This window comes from Alligator sinensis, unplaced genomic scaffold, assembly GCF_000455745.1.
Source record: "Alligator sinensis unplaced genomic scaffold, ASM45574v1 scaffold883_1, whole genome shotgun sequence".
NCBI classification, from domain to species: Eukaryota; Metazoa; Chordata; order Crocodylia; family Alligatoridae; genus Alligator; species Alligator sinensis.
Genome location: NW_005842009.1, coordinates 2,020,579 through 2,042,802, shown reverse-complemented (window position 1 = coordinate 2,042,802; position 22,224 = coordinate 2,020,579). Strand labels below are relative to the sequence as shown.

Here is a 22,224-nt window from a genome sequence, read left to right as displayed (position 1 = left end):
CTGGTTTGCATCCATAGATGCTTCTCAAGCAAATCCCGGGACGTCATTCTCCCCCTGTACTCGGCCTTAGTGAGGCCGCAGCTGGAGTACTGTGTCCAGTTTTGGGCTCCACAATTCAAAAAGGATGTGGAGAAGCTTGAGAGAGTCCAGAGAAGAGCCACGCGCATGATCAGAGGTCAGGGAAACAGATCCTACGATGACAGGCTGAGAGCCCTGGGGCTCTTTAGCCTGGAAAAGCGCAGGCTCAGGGGTGATCTGATGGCCACCTACAAGTTTATCAGGGGTGACCACCAGTATGTGGGGGAACGTTTGTTCACCAGAGCGCCCCAAGGGATGACGAGGTCGAATGGTCACAAACTACTTCAAGATCGTTTCAGGCTGGACATAAGGAAGAATTTCTTTACTGTCCGAGCCCCCAAGGTCTGGAACAGCCTGCCACCGGAGGTGGTTCAAGCGCCTTCATTGAACACCTTCAAGATGAAATTGGATGCTCATCTTGCTGGGATCCTATGACCCCAGCTGACTTCCTGCCCTTTGGGCGGGGGGCTGGACTCGATGATCTTCCGAGGTCCCTTCCAGCCCTGATGTCTATGAAATCTATGAAACCTTGTCTGCCTATATCAGACTCAACTGATTTAGGTCAAACTGGTTTGTAAAACTTCTGTCCCAGACCCCTTCCTGGTTCAAGTTAAATCATTCCCCCAGCATTTTGCAGTCCTGGGCTGGGTTGTGTTGTCTGCTCCAGAGAGCGGGACTGGTCCCACCCCTCTGCTCCCTAGCTGGAGCAGTGAAGGCTGGCTCACTGACCCCTCAGGCAAACCCCAGCTGAGGTCTGGGGCCAGGAAGGAGGGTTAAACTTCCCTTCCCCTGAATACAGAGCTGCCCTACCTGCTTACTTAGCGCTGGCTGCAACTGTGGACTACAACTCTCAGAGGCATCTGGAAGCAGGAAGAGGAAGAGTGTTGAACAACCCTGCAGAGTCCTGCTGCTGTGAGTTTGGACTGCAAATCCCAGAGACCTTGGGGGCAGCAGGAGGAGGAAGTGAACCCACAGCCCATTTTGGCTATGTGCCTGAGAGCCATGCTGTAGCTCCCCTCTGGCTTCTGGCTTGAGCCACTGCAGGCATGTGGCTGCATTTCCTGAATCGCAAGTGAATGTCTGTTAATTTGCTTATAGGTTTAATCTTTGCAGCTAAGAATAACCTACAAAAATGGAATCAATTCAGCCTCGGGCTTTTTGACTGTACTTAGCCTCAAAGAGCCTGTGCTTGCAGCAGGCCAGGCAATCATGGATGTTAATTAAGCCGTGGTTAATTATTAAAGTTGTTGCGCTGCAGATTGTTCAGCCTGGCCTGCTTGGATTTTGGTGGATGGGTTTACTTAGCAGCAAATTTCTGTGTGTCCCTGTGGCTTTGCCTAAGATGCAGGGATCACTTCGTTGATTCTGTGAGCTCTTTCTAGAGAAACCTTAATTTTGGGGGTCTGATGTGCCTTAAAGAGACAGAGCTGCTTTCTGAGGGAGTCCTGGCCATTCATTTGGGGCCAGCCAGGACTCTAGATGTCTCTGTCAATAGTGGGTGGTTGCAGTGCCCTCTGCCATGATTCCCAAACATCAGGGACAATAAGCACCAATCCATTTGTTATTGTAGGGTCAGGGAAAATAAGGAAGTGTGTGCTGCTGTGTTAGGGCACTTTGGCTATGACTTTGGGCTCAGTCTGTGAGCATCCACATGTACACGCACATCCTGCTGCTCCAGCAGGGCACTGTAGCCTCTTTGTACCCACCCTGCTGAAGGCAAGAAGAGGGTGTCTCTGTCTGTCTCCATGAAGTCAATGTCTGGGCAAGGCTTCACTTTGGGTCTCATCAATGTCTGCCTAAGGAAAGGGCAGGTACTTGTGAGCGGCTGGCCCTTGGTACCACAGCCCTGTCTGTCAGGCTGCTCGGGGTTCTTTATCTGATCGAACACCTGCAGCTTTGTCACAGCCTGCGCTCATCTGTTCCAGGGATGGTCCTGGTCGGAGCCCCTGGTTCCCAGCAGCAAGTACCGCCTTCCACTTTGTCACTGCAGCCCCCCAGCAGAATAGAGATTGCGCTCTGGCAGGTGTGCTGAAATCATGCCGTTTATTCTTGGTAGCATCCCTGCTAAACAGCCAAAGAGTTAAAGCATCATCTGGTAGCAGCCAGGCTCTGTCAAACTGGGACAGACAGATAAATGGTACTGACTGGGCCGGTAATCTCCATATGGCTGCCTGTTCCCTGAATGCTGGTTGCAAACCTCTACTAGGAAGGCTCTTTCAGGTGAGGTGCAGAGGCAGGGGAAGGGTCCAGCGCAAGCAGCCTAGGTAGGGTTCTGATGAATCTCGGCTAAGAGCCTGGCCGGATTGAAGTCCTTTCAAGGGGCATCATCCCTTAAACGTGAAAATGTAGGGGGGGTGCGTGTGTGTGTGTGTGCGCGCGCGCACACGTGCAGGAGTGGGGCGGTGGTATATGTGGGAAAGGACAGGAAAGGACTGTGAACTGACCATGAAGCTACATGGCTTTTATTGGCAGAGGGAATTGACAAGTGAGGCAAAACGTTATTGGTTTGACTTGGAGAAGAGTCTGTTTCCGTATATCTCCATCTGACAAACCTTGGAAAATGTCATGGCCAAGTAGTGATACAGCAGCACTTACTTCTCCACGTCCGCTCTCTTGTGTAATGTCGCTTCCAGGAAGACTTCCTGCAATACCATCATTACTCCCATTGTAAATTTGGCCTCTGGGACTTGTACAAACTCTGTTCACCTGCCTTGGACTTTTTGGCTTGTCTCCATTAAGCAAATACTAGATTATTCCATAGCAATAACTCCAGCCACAGGTGTGATTAAATTGAAAACTATAGTAATTGATATTACCAACCTTGGGCATTCAAACATCTCCAAAGAGCCATAGGATTGGCTTTAAAATCACAAGACTTTTATTTTTAAAGATATTTTGGAGCTTTTACCTGCTAGTGTCTTTTAGATGCAAATTTTCAAAATTCTCTGTTACCACAAGTGTGCAAAAACCAATTTTTTCCCAATTTTTTTAATGGAAGCTGAGATTTTACTCTGTCACTTGACTCCAAGAGCTTCAAGAAAAACACCAAAGATTATGAGATTTGTGAGCAAAATCACAAGAACTGGGAATAGAGTATTTAGAATGTAACTGTAGAGGAAATGCTGTTTTTATTGAATGAGGTTTTATCTCTGAAAGGATTTCTCTATCTTTTCAATGAGTAAGAATGCAATATCAATCATTTTTGTGCTTTGGATGGTTAACCTGTGATTGTTCTGTATTACGCTAACATCTCAGAGTGCAGATCAGAGCCGTTTTAGGCTAGACAGTATACAGATGCAACAAGAAGATGGATCTTTGTCTACCATTTTTCCTTTCAAGAGGGCAATTTTAAAAGGCGAGTGGATGTAGTTGCTTGATAGGCCGATATTGTTCCCCTTAGTTTTGAATTTTCAAATACTGAGGTTATCAAGGATAAATGACTTATTATGCAAATCTACTTTCTTAATATCTGGCTGGTCTCCCACTGGACATGCATTGGCTAAACCCCATGCATTACTGGAGCTGATAATGTTTACACATTAGCTTCTTTGGCTAATAGACGAGCCTTCAAGTTGCAAATTGATGTTTTTTACAGCTGAGCAAATTATTTTTCTATTAAATGCAGTATTTTAAAATGACTTGGAAAAGCTAAACATACTACTGGCAAGAATTTTAATGTAGCCACTTTCCATGCCCCCCTAATCAGCTTATATCAACTCCTGAAAACCAGTAATGGGTTTTTAAACATTTTTAACTTGCAAAAAAGAAAAAAAAAAGAAAGTATTTATTGTAACTTGCATCGTGTTTAAATGTCAGTGCTCATTGTATGTGATAATTTGCTTGTACCTAGCACCTTTGCATCCAAGGACTTTAATGTGCATTTATAAACACGAAGCTAATTAGGCATCATGCTTCCCACTCTGGCTTTGTCTAGATTAGAAAAAAGTGATATTTCCCCACCCTTTAATTGCATTAGTTCAGTTGAGCTAGTTTAACTTGACTGAAAACTCCTCCACTCCAGGGTAGGCACGACTGGATCTTTTTCTGTGCAGATGTTTCACCTTGAGACAGCATTTCAATTTAAAATCCTGGCAGAGATTGACACACTCATTCTTACCCCAGCATGGCTAATTGGATGGCATGGGTTGTTTTGAAATATTCTGTGTTAAGATTTCCCCACCTTTTAATGTGAGTTGTGTTCAGGGAGTTACCTCTAGACTGGTGGTTTTCAACCTTTTTTCATTTGTAGACCCCTTTGGAAATTTTGACTGGAGGTGCAGACCCCTTTTGAATTGTAAGTGTAGGTATTCACATACTTTTGATTGAGCACAGTCATCTTTTGCGGACCCCTTGGACATAGTCTGTGGACCTCCCAGGGGTCTGCGGACCACAGGATGAAAACCACTGCTCTAGACTCATGCCAGCTGAAACCAGGGTACTGTTTTGTTAGGTGCTGTAAATAGCTTCGCGCACAATAAGTGACTGTCTCTGTCTCAAGAAATGTAAAATATATAGATGAGATGGACAAAAGGGTAGGAGGGTAGATGGAGGCAGAGAGAGGGGGCTGTCCAGGTTTTATAGTGGCAGTCCAGAGATTTGAATGGAGTCTTTGCCAAGTGCATACCACACCAGACCATTGTGGTTCATCAGTGGTCATGTTCTGACCTTGGTAATTCATTTAACTTCTACATTTGAACTCCCTCTTCTACACTCAGACAGGGCTTTGTCTTTGCCTTTGTACAGTGCCTAGCACATTGCAGGTACAACGATGTGGACAGTAATAGTGGTATTACCTTATGTAATGAGCCAACTGGATCTCATGGGCTTGGGATGGATCAGGTGTGGGATGGGGGATCTCAAAGGAAGCCCTAGGTCTGGGACTGCCAGCAGGGAGGTAGCTGCAGGTCAGGAGTGAGGGCCATAGTCAGGAGCCCTTGCCTGAGCAAGTGAAGGGCTGCGGGCTGGGATTGTGGTGCAGAAGTGCTTGGAGGCAGAGCTCAGGGCTTGACTCTAGGGATGTCACAGGCCAGGACTGTGGTGTCTCTGCTGTGCTGTGTGAGGAACCCTCTAGTCCTCAGTCTGCTTTTGGCTCTGCAGTGCTATTTCTGAATTTGCCAGGGGGCAAAGCCTGCAGGAAGCATGCAGCTGGGTGGAGATGGCAGCCTCGAGAGTAAATTTGAGGGGATCCGATTCTCCCTTCCCCATCTTTCCTGCTGCCCAAGTCTTCTGGTAGACAAGACAGCCTCCAGATGCGTGGGGCCTGGCTGAGTCAGCCCCAGTGTCTCGGACAAGATGGTGCTGTCCAAGTCCTTAACTCTCCAGGCCAGGAAGATCTTGGATTTCTGATTCCTGGGCCAAGTTAATACACAGACTTGGGCGGTGGGGGTGGAGACGGGGGAGGAAAATTCTCCTGGGATTCTTACAAAAAATGAGTCCAAATTAACAGGATAAGTACTGCTGCCTGTACGTTATACACTCTTCTGGGAAGAAAGACCTAGAAATCAAGCTTTATTGTTCACACTGGGATAATTACGAGCCAGTGCTGAAGGCAGTGTGTGTGCACACACGTTTGTGTGGGCATGTGCCAGCACATATGTAAAGGGACACAATTTTAACTCAAGGAGCTGTGCTGCAAATGACTGGAAAAGGCTGATGTCTATTGGGAACCTCTGCTCACAATTCTGCATCCTAATGCGATTGCTCTGTATCTCTCATCTGTGCTCTGTTGCCCTCTGCTAGCTTTCGTTATGTTCAACATCTTGTAACCAGGCTGGTTGTGTGTTGGTTCACAAGCCCCTGCTGCTTTTTGCCCAACTAAGTTGTCGTTGCATTTCTGCTGTCCCGGCTGGCCATGATAGCATTGCAAATGGAAAGGTCTTTGCTGGGATCTGCATTGGCTGCCTGCGGAAGAAGTTTAAGATGGAGTTTTGGCCTTTTAACTCTACATAGCTCAGAAGAGAGCATCCCTTAGGCCCAGCCCTACCTGGAGACTGACTCTTCCCTCCTGAGACATAGTCACAAGCAGAGGGGTCCATCTGGGGCCGTGTTGTATGTAAGAAGGGGCTGGTGACCTATCCTTCAGCATGAGGTCCCCATAGGTTGGAGCTCACTCCCCTGTGTCACTTGGCTTTATACAGCTCAGATCTGGCAACCTTCATGTATTCGGCAAAGCTGCCATTTGGCTTTTGAAAATAAGCAGGGATGTAATGGTGGAGGACTGGTGGAAGGCGATGCAACCTTTGCTGGCAGCACAATGTTTATTGCTTTATGCTGCTGCTTTTTAGTCCAGTTTGGGCTGTGTATTTTAATTCTCTCTTGGACTTCTACACTGTTTTGATTGTCTGTCTTGTGTATCCCTCCAGCTAGTTCTTCGTCTGTCTGTCCCTACCTGTCTGGCCTCTGTTGCCCTAGTATTTGAGTGCCACATGATCTTCAGCATATTTATCCTCCCAACAGCCCCGTGAGCAAAGGCAAGTGCTGTTATCCTCATTGTAAAGATGGGAAATTAAAGCCCAGGGAGACCAGCCCAGAGTCCCACGGGAGGTATGTGTGTAGCTGGCTAGACTTGCTGTTTATTAGATATGTGTGTGTAGGTCTGAATAAATACAACCCGTACAATAAATGCATTGTTTACAGCAATACATTGATCTAATTATAAAAGTGCCAGGTGCAAAAAGGGGAGAGGGAGAGAGTGATACCTTTGGCTTTAAGCAGCTCTTGCCACTTTCCAACTCTAGCTAGCATCCTGCTGTAGGCGTAGACCTGTGCACCTTCAGGAGGTGAAGCCGTGACCATGCTCCAAGCTGTGGGTTTATAAGTCAAACCCACAGGCAGCACCTTGACGAGAGGGACCAAGCCCTGGGGCAATAGTAGGAGTTGGAGAAGTGTGCTGCCTTTGTCCTCTGCTCCTGGTTGTGCTCTCTGAGAACACAGCCAGTGTCTGTCTTAGGCCATGCTGGGCTCTGGTGAGAAGGAGGCATGTGGTTAAGGTACTTGGTTGGGACTCAGGAGACCTGTGTCCAATTCCTGGTTCTGGCACTGTCACTCCATGTGATCCTGGGCACGTCATCCCACTATCCGTACCTGGGTGTACCTTTTGGGGAAGGTGATGGGTGATAAAGCTTGTCCTTGTGCTGCAGTGTGAGGATGGGTTTGCAGTGGTTGAGGCACTGGGGTATGGAGTAGTGGAAACTGTGTGTTTTGCCTTTGTGTTCATCTTTGCCTTTATCTACAACCTCTACACCCCCTCTCAGCTATCAGGAATAAAAATCCTTCCACAGCGACATGAGGTCTGTATGAGAGAGAGAGCCCTCTTCCCAGACTCTCCCTTTGTGATTTCAGGCTAACTCCAACCCTTGGATAATCATTTTTAGACTTAGACAAAAGAAACCCTGCAGCAGCAGTTTTTTCCTCCGTCAGGAGTGCCAAGGCCCTGCCTGTTTCAGCTGTACTGAAAGCCGTGGGGTACGTTAACTTTGCTGCCTTTCCTGGGAGCGCTTGCTTATCTGCAGAACTCAAACCCTGGGGCAGGCAGCATCGGGAGCCTTTTAAAAGCTGGATAAATGTACTATTTGTTCAGTCAAATTACCAGTAATCAGATTGTTAAAGCACATCTGCAGAGGTCTGACCAGTGCGCGGAGTGACTAGCCCATCAACTGAGAATTACATCATAAATGCTGACAAACGGCGGTCTATAAACACCTCCAGCCTCAACCCTCCACACTCAGCAGCCTTAGCTGAGCAGGGATAAAGAGAGGCTTTGCCTTGCACCTGGGAGGTGGGCAGAGCTGCGACCTGGTGGGATGAAGTGAGGGCAAGTTCTGAAATTGGGACCCCTTTCCTAAGGATCGCCAGCAGGGCTCGCCCCTTGTTTCTCTTGAGAACGTGGTAGCTGGAGTCGAGGACCAGGGGACACGCAACAGAATTTAAAGGCAGGATATTGGCAGTGGCTCAAAGGAGATTCCTTTACTTGCAGCATAATTAGATGGGGCAGCTTGTTGCCATAGGAAGTTAGAACTCGAGTGAGATTTGCAAAGGGGGTTGGATAATTACATAGATATCCAGACTATCTAGGGTAGCTGTAATTAGCTGCATCACAGATTTTGGAAGGGATATTACCTCATGTGCCTACGAGCATAAGTCAGGCTCTTGCTACTAGAGATCGAGATGAAGCCTACGTGGAGGGCAGGCCTTTAGCAGTCTCCTACCTTCCGGCGTAGCCACTGGGGCTGGCGCTTGGCAGAGAGCCACGGGGGCGGGCTAGCTGGGCTTTCAGGTCTGATCCGTTCTGCCCGATGGGCAGACCCACTACTGCCACCTAACCCGAGATGACAGCCGCTTAAATAACTGTCGGCAAGGTCTGCACTGGTAAGGAAAGGTCCCATATTGCAGTAATGGCATCACAGTAGCTCCCAGAGGCCCTGGGTGAGATCATGGCTTCCTCATGCTAGGTGATATACAGACGTTTAGTCAAAGACAGTAATTGCTCACAGTCTCTAGAGAGAAAAAGATGGACAAAAGGTGAGAGAGAGGAGGGGTTAATATTCCCTGACGTATGGATGGCGGGGGGAAGTGAGGGACTGGCCCAGGGGCCCAGAGGGAGCTTGTGGAGCTGCGAACTGCCCTGTGGTCAGCCTTGTGTGCGGGCCGGGAGCGACCCGAGCCCTTTTCGCGCTGCACGCGGGCTGTGGCCAGCAGCCCGGGCACGCCGGGGCGGAGAGGGAAGGCCTTCGAGCTGGAATTAGGCACGGACGCGTAACGGTAATTTAAAAGATTGTTTACTTACACCGAGATGGCAGTGGTGTAGGCTGGAAAACTTGCTTAAGTTGCAGTTACAGACAGGAAAGAAGAGAAGCGGACAAGAGTTCTAGACTCGTGAACTCTAGCCCAATCCGGCTGAAGGCAATGAACACGCGAGCCCGTCGTGTCAGCCGAAGAAAGTACTTGTCCGGAAGAGCTCTGAATAAACTCACACGAAGTTTGCTAGGCTCCGTGGGTCCTTCTGCTCACTCATTCACACGAAGTTTGCTAGGCTCCGTGGGTCCAGTTCTTTTGCGCGCGGGAAGGGATACGTCTAGGAATCTATCGGCGACGGGGAGAGTCTAGAGGTGGATCAGACCTCTGTTGCCTGCTTTAAATGCACTGGGTCTGTAAGGATCTGCAGCGCTTAGAGATCTTCACACAGCGTGAAGTCTCCTCCTCCCTTGTTCGTGGAGTCCTCCAACTTGGGCGGAAACCACTCAAGCCTCTTATACGGCTAGCAAGCCAATCACTAGCCGCCACGTGTGAATAATTTAGAACTGGCCAATAATGGGACTCGAATTAGCATACAAATGGCGGGAACTCTTTGCAACGAGCATTTCTTCTCTGCAGCAAAGAAATGTACCCTGCAAAGTAAGCTTCAAATTGGCGGGAAATTCTCCCTTGCACCGGGGTTCTCCTCTGCAGCAGAAAACTCCACCGTGCAAGGAAGCTGCAATTTAGCGGGGACAATTTAGCAGTGCCGAAGCACACACAAACAAAAATCACACCCTTTGGGTTGTGACACCTTGATGCTGACCAGCATAGCTGCTGTTCACACCTGGAGCACACTTGGGCTTGGAGACCACCTCGGTGGCTGTGAGAGACCGGGTCTCTGCATGGGCACCTGTGCTGCTGGCTGACATGGAGGCAAATCCCCAGTGCAGGATAGGGCCTTCTGGCCTTTGACCTTCTCTTGGAGGGGCAGGTAGGACTCGCCTCTGAGCATAGGATGGCCTTGAGGTCTGGGGAAGATTACGTTCTTTGAACAGGCTTGTCCCTGCATATACCCTCTTCAATCACATGTCCCTGCAGCTTTCTTTTAATAAACCCGCTGATCCCCTCGCCGCGGCTTTTACTGACGCCGCAGAACCAGCCAAGGGTCCCAAATTACCCTGCTGCGATGGCCTGTTCTGGTGTTACTCTTGTATTTATAGAACCCACTTCCCTCCCTTTTCTCTCTGTTACCCTCCTTCCTAATAAAAGTGTCAGGCTGAAAAATACAGCCAGCTGCTGAGCGGGTTTTTTTTTTCTTCTCAGTCTTGGGCTCAGCAGGCAGGTGGGTTCTGTGGGGCGGTGTTGGAGGACAGGAGTGGGGTGTGTGTGTGTGTGTGTGTGTGTGTGTGTGAGACAGTGAGAGAGAGATTTTGGAGTTATTGGTCTTTGCAGTGGAGAGGTCCCTGTATCTCAGACACTGGCTTCCCTAATTACAGAAGAGTGCATCTCATTGCTGCACTGAGACAATTGGGAAGCTGGTGGCGGCTGCCTTGTGGCTTCTCGCATGTGCGGGGAAACACTCTCTTACTAAGCTGGCACCGTCCATAGGGAATGTGTTGGAGCTGCCAGCAGCCGGGCTGCTGAGAGAGGAGGAAGGAAGCTTGCTGGTGTGTGTGGGGTGATCAGCTGGAGCTGCCTGGTATGTAATGAAGGGCTGGGGGTTAAGCTGGCTGGAACTTGGCCATCGGTGCTGTTGCTTGGCTGCGGCAGGCCGAGGCAATGCCGAGGCTGTTGGCTGCCCCCCTGCCCTGCCCTTGTGCAGTGCTAAAGGGCACAGTGAGAGCATCCCCTGGTCAGACCTGGGGTCTGAGGTCTCTCGGGGTGAGGGTGGGATTGGAGCAGCAGGATCCCCTGGCACAGGAGCAGAGAGGGGCTGGAGGCTTGGAGCTCTGTGCATGGGTAGGCAGGACTGTTTTGTAGGGGAAGTGAACCTTTGTTGGATCCTTGCCACTCTGTGTTAATCCCCTGGACGGTATGAGGCTCCCACCCGCAACCTTGACAGGGACTGGAGACTGGTGTCTGCAACCCTTATGTGGATCAGACCATCTTAGCTTGCAGGATGGAGGTCTCCAAGCTTCCCGAGTCATTTCCTCACCCAGTTACAGTGGGTTTGGGGAGGAGGAGGGATGGTTTTGTGATAAAACACATGGTAGGGATGTGGGAGGTTTGGGTGCTGCTCTTAGCTCTACCGGTGACCTGCTGCAGGACTTTTGGGCAGGCCACTGGACACCTTCAGGACACAGTTTCCCCATCTCTAAAGTGGGGCTGGCAGGTGTTGTGGGAGGCCAGGATGAGTGAGGTGAGATCCTCTGAGGGTAGGTGGTTTGGGAGGGTGAGCGGAGTAATTACTTGTATTGTGGTAGTGTCTAGAGGCCCAACTGGGGAACAGGACTCCATAGTGTCAGGTGCTGTACAAACACTGAGAAAAGAGCTGATCTGTGCCCTGACAGGCTGATAATCTTTGCAGGGGATAAAAGACAACAGGTGTGTAGAGAAGGACTGGGGGAGGGAAGAAAGGCCCAGGCCTGGGGAAAGTTCCTGTTCAATAGAGAGGGTAAGAAAGATAGTGCCCAGCTGCCACCAAGGCTCTGAGCCAGGTGCAGATGGGACCCTCCATGGCTTAGACACATGCTTGGCTTTGTCGCAGAGCATTTTCCCATAGCTCCCCCACCCTTCAGAGTGCAAAGCCCTTGTCGGAGCTCTCCTGAGCCCCAGGAGAGACTGGCTTCATGAGAGCTGGGGTAGGGGAGAGCGCTCGCGTCTACAGGGCATCAGGGCCAGGGGTTTCCTGTTGCATTGGAAGAGTTTTAGCTGAAGCAGAGGAAAGTGCTTCCTTTTTGGGATTTATTTGCTGTTACCAGAAATAGAGCAGGAGCCGGTCCTGCTGGCTTCCCCAGCAAGGGCGAGAGGAACATCTCAAAGTCAACCACATCCTTGTGAAAGGGATGCTGAGCTAAGCTGGGAAGGGCTAGTTCAGCTCTTGGATGGTTTGCACTAAGGAAAGCTGGAAATGTTGTGGCAGCCGTCCTCTTCATAGCAGCTCTTAGGGCAGTGATTCTCAGCCAGAGTGCCGTGGCACCCTGGTGTGCCTTGAGAGCCTTTCAAGGGTGCTATGGGGTGCCACACAGTGTTAGCACTGTTAGGTATGCAAACAGGATTCACAAGATAAATCCCGGAGATTTCAAATAGGAATCCATGGTGTTAAAAATGTTCTGACTTGTTGTGGTCTTTTTGAGTCATTTGCAATGGAAGAATTCTCTATTCTTTTGTAGTAAAAAAAAAAAAAAAAACAAAAAAAAACCCAAGTGAAAACTCAAGAGCTGGCATTTCCCAAGGGGTGCCTTGTGCCTAAAATGTTGAAAACCACTGTTTTAGGCTTACTTTTGAGCTAGGTGCTATACAGATATGTAGGAAGAGACCATGCCTCTCATCAAGACGTCTTTTCATAAAGCATCAGTTAGCTACTTTGCTCCCTGCCCTGCACTGTGCTTTTTGTGAGTGCTCTCACAGAGTTGGCTGCACATCAGCGGTAGAAAGATGATTTCCACAGAGACTGTCCATCCATTTGTGAGGCGCTGTGGGGGGTGCTTGGAAAGGAAAGTGCTTTACAACCACGTACTGTAGGATCCATAACCTGCTGCTTCTGGTTCCAGACACCCACGGTGATGGTTCCTCTGAGACGCCCCAGGGCAGTGCTAATTCCCACCGGTAGTTTGAAAAAAAAAGGGAAAGTTGGAAGTGAACAGGAGGCCATGGCTCTCCTCCATAGGCCATGTCCGTGCATGGGATATGTGCTAACCTGTTGCATCACCTATGCTTGGACTTCTCAGTGCTCCAAATACGATTTAAACTTCACAGCTTCCAGTGGGTAATCTCCCTATTTTTATAGATGGAGGGGAATCTAAGGCACAGGGTGGGGGGTAGAAAGTGACTTTTCTGGAGGCATTGGAGCAGGGCAAAACTGCAGACAGAAGTCCTACAGCGTGAGGGCCCACTGGAACCACGAGGCAATCTCCATCTCATCACAGGCTCCTGATTATTTTATTCATTTCCTTAATGAAAGCGGTGTCATGCCAGTTACTATATATATAATCATCCGTAAGGGAGCCCACTGTGGAGCTGTTTCAGCTGTTGTGCTGAATCTCTCCTTGCATGAGCCCGACACCTCCACGAAGCATGTCTCCAAGCGGTGCTGGGAATAACCTCCACCAGGAGCCTGAAGCACAATGCGCAGGAGATATTGTTAGATAATAATTATATCTAATTTTAGATGAGCTGCGGTACGTGTTCCGAATCCTTTATCCCTTCCTGCTTCGTGGCAGCGAAGCGAAGCTGCTCCCACCACCTCCTCCACGTCCATCCTCCCCCCCCCAAGTTGCAGCTTCTCTGCTATACCAGGCCTTCGTGCACAGCCCTGCCACTCTAGCGCACCTAGGCTGGCAGCTCAAGTCTCTTGTTTCCTGCTCCCAGCTTGGTAGATGCCTCTGGCCAGATCTGCAGTGCCTCCTGCAGTTTCATCCCATGGAGCTCTGTAACTGTACCTCCGTCCAGAACTGCAGCCCCCTCCCTGCCCCCTACTACTCTAGCCACTTGAACAGCTTGGCCAATGCACCTTAATCCTTACTTACAGGATCACATTATGCTCATCTTGGGCCTCCCTCCCCATCTGCTCACATCCTTTCCAGTGTTGACCTGCAGCCCACTGTGCTTATTGCACCCTTTGGCTGCTCCATGCCCATCCCTTGCTCTACTTCCTGTGGGGCTGGACGTCAAGGGCCTGTCCTGCCTCCTTCTACTGGGCCCTGTTTCCAGCTGGAAAACTGCCCTTCTGCGTGGCTGAAACCATTCTTTGGGAGCATGCAGAGGAAATGTACTTTAATAAATAATAACACGTCCAATACAAACCTGTCTGTGCGAGGCAAAGTAATATATATCTCTGGGAGTGTGCGTGCAACCTGGCAATGAGCATTTGTTTATGGGGCTGGGTGGAACTGGTTTTCATTTCCCACCAGCTCCATTTTCAAACATGCAATTGAAGCAGAGGATTGCATTAAAGGTGATTGTAATTCACAGGGAGCGGAGAGAGCGGAGATCCTGAGAGCCTGCTCCACTGATTGATGGCATGGGGAGGGGGGGACACGGGGGATGGGGGACCTACATATCTCCTGTCTGCAATGAGATGCAGCCCATTCCCACGCTTCTGGGGTCTGTTCCCCTCTGCTTGCACTGCCTGCCTCGTGAATTCACCGCAGCAGCTCCCCATGTGCTCCCAGCTCACCGAGTCTTTGACACAGAATTGCCTGGGTTCTGATTTTAGGGAGAGCTCACCTTGGGGTGTGGAGGAACGGGGCTGGAGGATAGAGCAGGTTAGCAGTCCTGGAAAGGGAAACTTCCATGAGAATACATGGATGGGTACACCATGGGGTGGGTCGGCTTTCCCCTGCCTATGGGCTTCTGTCCTGAACTGGGACCAAGTTCAGCAGCTCTGGCCCAGCCCTTGGCTCCTTGAAAAGGGGATCCTGTGGGAGAGGCTGTATTGTAGGAATCCATGCCCCAGGAAATGGGCTGAGACCTACAGACTTGTTTCAAGCTGGCCAGCACTACTGGCCTTGATTTGTGGGATGATAGCAGCCAGGGAGGGGGACGGGACATCCCACTTTAGGGTGCGTCTGCACTGCAGTTTGGAGGAGGGACTGCAGCTGGTGTGGACTATGCTGCCCATGTAGATGGAGCTCAGCCTGGGCCAACCACCCAAGCATGTGCCCAGGGTCCTGGGTGGGTTTTGCTGCCCACGCTGAAGCCCAGGCTAGTACAGCTGTCAGTACCTGAGAGAGCGCCTGTAAAACCAGCTTGGTTCTGCACATGTGAGTTAGTGCAGACAGTATTTGAAAGGCCATTGATGATGATGATGATGACAACAACTACTCGTGGGTTATACTGCCTTACCTATATGGGTGGAATTGCAACTGCCTGACTGTATCCTAGTTCCTATATTGCAGAAAGGATTCTCTTTTGAATGGTCCTGACTTTGCTGTTTAACACATGGGCTTTGAGACTTAGATCAATGGAGATTTATAGGTGAATCTATGGTGGGTGCATAACAAATATGCTTCTGTCAGTGATGGGCCCAAGCTGTGGGGCACTTCGGATGTCCTGAAGGATGCAGCATGGCCTCAGCACATCAGTGGCTAGAGCTGCTTTCCTAGTGCCCTACGCAGGTTCAGAAGGAGAAGGATGCGTGAGGGCTGAGCCTCGAAGGGCTGCTGGTTCCCAACACGTGCAGTTCTTGAGGACAAACTTGCTGATCCTGGCCTCCCGCCTTGAGCATGGTTGTGGCTCAGGACAGGGCTGATGCCATACACACTGTGAGGACCTTCTGCCTAGGAGGTAGCGGTCTACCTGATGCCCTGCTATGGGCCAGGCATTACTGCAGTACAAGGGCTGTGTGGTTTTTCTCTTTTTCCCCTATGGCGACTGGTGCTTTCCTAATGCCTCACAATGTTGGTGGCAGTTGTAGGCCAAGCTGACTCAGCCCATGCACTGAACAGCACATTGTTCCCCAGAGGAGTTTCTCGCATATAGAAAGATCCAGCTAGAAAACAAAGCAAAACTTCTGCTTTTTCAGCACCCATGGCCATGACTTTTATCACCAGGACTGTTTCAGTGCTTGTTCCCACAGCTAGCTGCTAATGAGAACATTGCTTTAACATCCTGGGCTTGCCCTTCCCAATCTGCTCCGCAGACCACAGCTGGCCCATGGGACTAGAGGAAGAGATCCAAGAATTGCACTTTTAAAAGGCCGATGATAAGGGTGCATGGTGACTTGTGAGAAACGCCGAGGGGCGACAGTGTGCTGCCAGTACAAAACGTTTGGGAGCTACTGCTCTGGATCAGAAGGCAACTGGTTCTCAGGGGCTCAGGTTCATTGTCCTACTCCTAGGCAGGCATCTTTTGGCACTGCTGGTTGGTGAGACATGATGGGGTAGGGTGGATTGGCTGAGGGCTGCTGCCTTCCCTCATGGGGCTGAAAATCTCTTTAAAATATGTCCAGAGAGAGGGTACATACAAAAGTCACTTCAGCCAGTCTCAGTGCACAGGAGAGTGTCCACTGACTGCTGGACTTCTTCTTCCCAGAGCCTGTTCTTCCCCTTCTGGTTTGATTTATCAGCTAAGATTCCCCTGCCGGAACATGATGGAGACGTTTATGTATCTGTTGTTCTATTTTGGGGACTACCCTTTGTCTGTCCCTCCATCTATCTACCCACTCAGCCGTGCCAAATATCTTGCGTTGCTGTTCTCAGACGCTGCCGAAAATACGGTGATATTTTTGTTCCCCTGACACAGAGACAAAAGCATGCACATTCCATCTAGGTGGTTTTTATTGTAAGGAAATGGATAAAGAAGGAAATAAAACCAGTTGTTGGGGGAGCACTGGGTGTATGTGCGACTGACTTGGGAAGATCCTTTCTCACCTGATAGCCTGTCCTTCACACGCGCTCCTGGACAGGCAGCTGGCTTTCCCGGTGCACCCAGTGACAGGTCCCTGAAGGTAGCATGGGACTCTGAGGACAATGCACGGGGCTGGGAGTCGGGTACCACGTCTGGCTCTGTTACAAATATGCCGTGTAATTTAAGCCTAGTCGCTTCCTGGCTCTGTGTCTTGGTGGCCCCATCTGTAAAGTAGGGGTAGCAACAATAGCTGTGGAAAGGTCTTTGAGATTTTAGCCTGAAAACAGCTCAATGGATTCTTCTTCTCCAGCACCTGGGGCCTGACCCCTGCTTGCAGTAGTGTGTGTGCACGTGTGAATTATGTTCCTGCCCCTCAGGTAGCAGGGATCCATTTTAAGGAGATAAAGCAATGCAAGTCAAATAAACAGACAGAAACTTCTGTGCACCTGAGAGTGCAGATGAATTGTGGCCTGGCCCAGCCATTCCTCATCTTTAATTATCCTGGTGTGTGGCGTTCAGCGTCTGAATCCTCAGGAGCCCAGGCGATGTGTCATATATCCTGCTAAAGATTCCCGTTAGCCTTTATTATCTTACTAATAATTACAGGGGAGAGCAAGAAACATGGGAGAATGGGGGGGGCACAGTGTGGGCAGGGAGGAAGCTGATGAGGCTTTAATGAAGTTCTTAGGCACCCTGAAGTCCAGGTGGCAGAGTGTGTTATTTAGTGACTCTCTGGTTTGATTTATTTTGGTGTGATTTTTGTTTCCTCCTCCCCTTCTAGGCTGGAGTGGGACAGGAGTAGACTGTAGAATCCTTGTCCTGTAAGGATATTATTGAGGTTCCTGGGGAATGGCTGGTCAGGGCTATAATTTAGTGTATTAAGATAAGGAGGGACGAGTCTCACGTGCTGTAAATCTGTGGAATTATTAATGGTGCAAAAGCTGGGCTGGTGTCTCAGCCAGCACACCCTAAACCTGATTTGCAGTCCTTGCTGCCCTTCGTGTCCTCAGCATTCACACATGGCTGTGCCAATGCACTGCTTCTTCTTGCTGATCCAGACCTGAGCTTCCCCCAGCTGGGATCACAGACTGCAGCCTTCCCGTTCTCCCAGTCTGAAGCCTGCCCCTAGAAGGAGGTTACTGATTCACTTAGCTGTTAATCTTCCCCAGCCCCTGCTGTGCCAGCCCAGGTTGTGCTCTGCATGCCCTGCTGTCCTGGCAGCGCACCACAGTCTTGTCCTGCAGCACTCTTGCCCAATGCCAGCTCTGACTCTCGCTGGCTGGGGGTGTCTTGCTTTTTTAGCTCCGTCCCTCTCCTCGGCATGCTTTTCCTCTTCTTGCTCTGTGCTTCACGCACGTAACGCCCTTACTTAGTGAGGGCCATCTGGTCTCAAGCAAGTTTGTTCCCATATGGTTTCTTTAAAAATCTCTCCTGGCATTATCCATTTCAATGGTGCTTGGAGGTGTTTAAACCTTGCTATGTTTAACATGTCCTGATTTGTGGGCTCTGAGGGATGATGGGTTTGTTATGGGCTTAGCTTTCAGTAAGTATAGGAAAAGGGGGCAGTGAGGGAGTTTGGTTCAGACCCTCCAAACTCATTACATGAGGGACCTCTTCTTTTTGAAACCACAGCTGTGGAGATCAATCCAGATGTTAATGTTTAATGTTTCCTGCATGTGTTCACACAGGGTCAGTTTTATTGAGCATGGGCAGGAAAAAAGGCATGTTCTTGACTTGGGTTGAAATTGCAGCAGAGGAAGGAACTTGGCTTTTAACTTAGCTTAGCAGGTTGGGTCCAAAAGTCTGCTGGGAATCTGGATAGAAGTCAAACTACTAACCTGAATTAAAATCCAGTTGATCTCTTCTTCACTGCTATTTAAACCCAAGTTTGCTAACTTGCATTAGCTAGCATGAGTTAAGAACTTCTTTTTTTTTTCTCAGCATAGACAAAATCTTTGTGTTGAGACCCTTGTTACTGGGCTTAGACACCACAGTGCTTGAAGTGCTGATGGCCACCAGAACACTGTTTATATTAGTATCCCTGCCTATCCCTCTTGACCTATCAAGGCTCAATTCCCAGATCCCACAAGTCCAGGGGCCCCTGGCAGTGTGTCCAGCTCCTTTGCAGTCCCATTTGGTGCCATTCTTCATCCAGGTTTGGTTAGTCTGGAAATGTCCAAGTCTGGAAATGTCACAAGACTGTGGCCCCCGCCAAAGATGTGAAGTGAACAGTCCTTAGTTGGCTTTATTGGCTTAAGATGATTGCCTGAGCCTCCGTGAAAGGCCAACAATGAAAAATTAATTGGGACTGTAAAAGGTCACCTGTGTTTGCTTTCTCGGCTGCTGTCTGACTAGTGCTGTACTGCGCCGCGCAGCTGGGAGGTGCGCGCCGAGTAGGAAGGTGATGGAGGTGGAAGGGCTCTGGAGAAGCTGCTGCTACCTTGGAGGCCAGGCCAGCCTGGTTCCCCTGAGGTCTCTTTCTGGGTGTCTGGTGTATGCAGAATAACCCCACGGGGAAGTCTTCTGCCTTCTGTTGTTCAGTGGCTTTGTACAATGCCATTGCCTTGTACTGAGCCCTGATGTGGTAGTCATTGCCAGGCATTGGGACGAACATGTCCTGAGTTTTGCTGAGGAACAACTGTGGGCAGGGCCTGGGCTGAGAATTTCTCTCAAAGGGCAGAGAATTTGGGTGTGTAGCTCTGCTCTTAGCTTGTTTTTAATGCTGAATAATCCTTTCCCTGCATCTTGTGGAGGAAAGGCTCCTGAGCAGAGGTGGATCCAATGGGAGCGGGGGTAGTGGTACATTTGTAACCCCCCTCCGCCTCTGATTTCAGCTTCATCCAAACTTTAAAGACAGCTGTCTGGGAGAGGCAGTGGCATTTCTATTCAGACATCCCTGAGGGAGTCAATTGACTTCATGACTCATTTATAATCTAAGTGATCCCCACTAATCTCGCTTCACTTTAGAGGTGTTAATGATCCTAGCTCCTTTTAAATGACCTTGGTGTTCCACTATTCAAACCACCCTTTCTTCTTCACTTCTGCTGTCTGTTACCCACTCCTGATAATGTCTGTCTTCTATTTCAGATTGTTTTTAGCTTTAGCTACAAGCCTTAATTCAGGTCTGGTAATATTAACTGGGGTGTAGAAATGACCGACACTGAAGTTTTGAGGCACTGTCAAGACACTTGAGAAGACTAGATTTTGTTTTATGAATCTGAATATGAGATGCACATTTAACTATAATGACTACAGGGCTAATGAGACAGTATCTTTTGACTTTTTTTTTTTTGCCTAGTTCATGTTTTTTAAACCAAATATAAAATATAGGAAATTGGTAGACATTCTTATAAAGTTATATTTGTTTTTGCTTTGATCTTGAATGGAATTATATAGTACTAGCTCCTAGCATATTAGTAAGGCTTCTAGTTTCTTTTTAACTGGGGAAAAATAGTTGCTATGTTATATGGGATGATGTGCCACACCATCTGCACTTCCCTTTTCACAATCCTAGATCTGCCCATACCCATGAGTTGCTTCCTGGTTGGTTGAACCAGGTTATAGGATGTATATGGATGCATGTAGGATGTATGTAAGGACATGTCTTCAATGCCAGTGGGGTTAGAGCAGGGGTTGGCAACGTTTTTGGGCAGAGTGCTAAAAATACCCACTCCCTTGACTTGTAGGGTGTTGGCATGCCAGGGGCGGTTGATGGGGGAGCTGTGAAGGGCCTGATTTTTGTTGTTGCAGCGCAGCCCCAGCCCCTTCCCTGCCGTCCACCCCAAGGCATGTGTGACAAGCAAAATACCTTCATGTGCCATGCTCTGGCGCCTGTGCTGGGGGTTATCTACCCCTGGGTTAGAGCATCTCTCATCCTTGGGTCCTGAACCACTTCAGTGGACACTAAGCTAGCTGGGGTTACTGCCACAGAGCCCCAAGGCTAAGCTTATCTATTGAGCCAGAGAGTTGTAAAACCAGGAATACATGCCAGGAGTCGTAAAGCCGTGTCCTCTTCTCTAGAGACCCCAGGTGCCCTCGCCAGCTCCTGCTCATCACCTCGTCTAGGATGCTCTCTTCTCTGCCCTTTGTTGCCTGTGGAGAGCCTGGGCTCTCTGGGCTTTGGACTCGGATTACTTCCTGCGCTCTGTGTCAAGCTCTCTTGCTTTGGGCCCCATTCCCTATGCAGATGGCACCTCCTGCAGAGGAGTCTCAGCTGAGCCAAGCGGACTCCAGCTTTCTTGCCTGGCCCTGGCCAGCCGTCCCTGGCCTTAATCTGCAGCGCAAACCCGCTTCAGGGTAAACAAGCGTACGATCAAATTAATGATGGTGTCAAGCCGCCCTTTAGCACGGGTGCCTTTCAAAGGCTGCTCAATAAAAGGAGAGAGAAACCCGTGGAACATTTCCCATGGTGCATTAGGTTAAACAGAAAGGGTTTAAGTGTGTAATTAACTTTGAAGCAAGAGGCCTATAGACTAAACAGATCAAAAAGCACCAGGCAGACTCCTGGGCAGGCATCCATATTCCTGAGCGACTGTGGAGGATTTAATTAGGTTCTGTTGATTGCACTGGGCCGCTTGTTCTTTCTTCCTTCTCCTCTCTCCGACTCCGTCTTTTCTCCCATCCTTCTTTTCTCTCCACGTTTCTTCCCCGTGCTGCCTTTCCTCCTGCCTCTGTGCTTGCAACAGCCTTGTGTTTTCATTTAAGTGCCTGCCTTTCCTTCTACGGCAAGGCTTTCCCTTTGGGGTGGCCTTATTCTCTGCTCTCCCCGCATCTGACCTCTTTGCCCTTTATCTGACATCCCTGCTGGTTTGGGAACTCCCTGGCTAGACTCGTGGGCTATGTGCAATGCATAGTAAGGATGGAAGGAAGGGCTGGTTTCTCAGGCATCAGTGTTGCCCTGGAGTGGACCTTGCTCGTAGGGCGTCTACTGAGAAAACGTATTCGCTGGTGGCATAAGAACTACACTGGCATAACAAAAAGTAGCAGACTGATCGCAGACCTGTAAACTGAGGTAACTTCATCCGTTCTGGTGCAGAGTTGCCCCTGAAAGAATCATTGATAATGCTCTACCAGTGCCCCACTTCCAGTTCATTTGTCTGTGCCTGTCCTGGGGTAGCCATTTGCTAAAAGCCAGTAGACTGTTACCTGATCTCCCCATTTCCTAGCACAAAGGCAGAATAATAACAGCCTCTTGTGTGAGCTGCCCCAGAAGGGGCCTGTGTCTGCTTGCTCCTGATTCTGATGCAATTTACACGGTAAATCAGTGGACGGTGATTTACGTGGAGCGGGGAGGTGAGCGGGGAGGGCAGCCTTTTCAATAGGTGTGCCACAAATTAGCTCTGCTCTTTCCTTGAATACTACTCCTATCCCTCTCCTCTGCCTGATCTCCTGCTCTATTTTCTGCTCCCTGCCTGATCTCCTGCTCTGTTTTCTGCTCCCTGCCCTATTTCATCCACTGATATGGTCTCATCCACCAATCCGCCACGTGCCCCATGCAGAGGCTGTCCATGCCATTTGTGGCACTCATGCCACAGGTTGGCCACCCCTGGTTTATACCATCATGTAAACTGATGTAAATAACACTGCAATGTCTGTTCCTCCATCTCCCCATTTATAAGTGTGGGACATCCTGGCTAAGGTTCTCATTTCTCTCAAGTTTTCCACTTCCTTCACTGGTTTTGAATCTCCCCCTGTCCCTGTCCCCCCAGTGAGATCTCTGGGATGAAACTTAGAGAGCAAGGTGTAGTATTTAGCAAGGAGCCTGTATTTTGGACCACATCACTCATGTCTGAGCTGTAATCCCAAAACTGATCTAGGAGCCCTCCTGTTGCTGGGAATCCCATGACTCCAGTTGCCAGGTACCTGGTCCTGGCTGCTTCTGCTTCGTGTCCCTTTTTTCAA

At 49.4% G+C, this 22,224-nt stretch overlaps 1 protein-coding gene across 10 annotated transcripts in view; it reads left to right on the top strand.

The window, feature by feature from the left end:
- The window catches only part of PTPRU (protein tyrosine phosphatase, receptor type U), a 408,251-nt gene that overhangs the window by 160,614 nt on the left and 225,413 nt on the right, over positions 1-22,224 (top strand). Inside the window, exon 1 of one of the 10 annotated variants that reach the window (XM_025201934.1) lies at positions 10,481-10,513. The exons of the other annotated variants lie outside the window; for them this stretch is intronic. The gene's annotated coding sequence lies outside the window, so the exon portion shown is untranslated. Of the gene's footprint in view, positions 1-10,480; positions 10,514-22,224 lie in introns of those variants that run through there. 10 annotated transcript variants of the gene reach the window in all.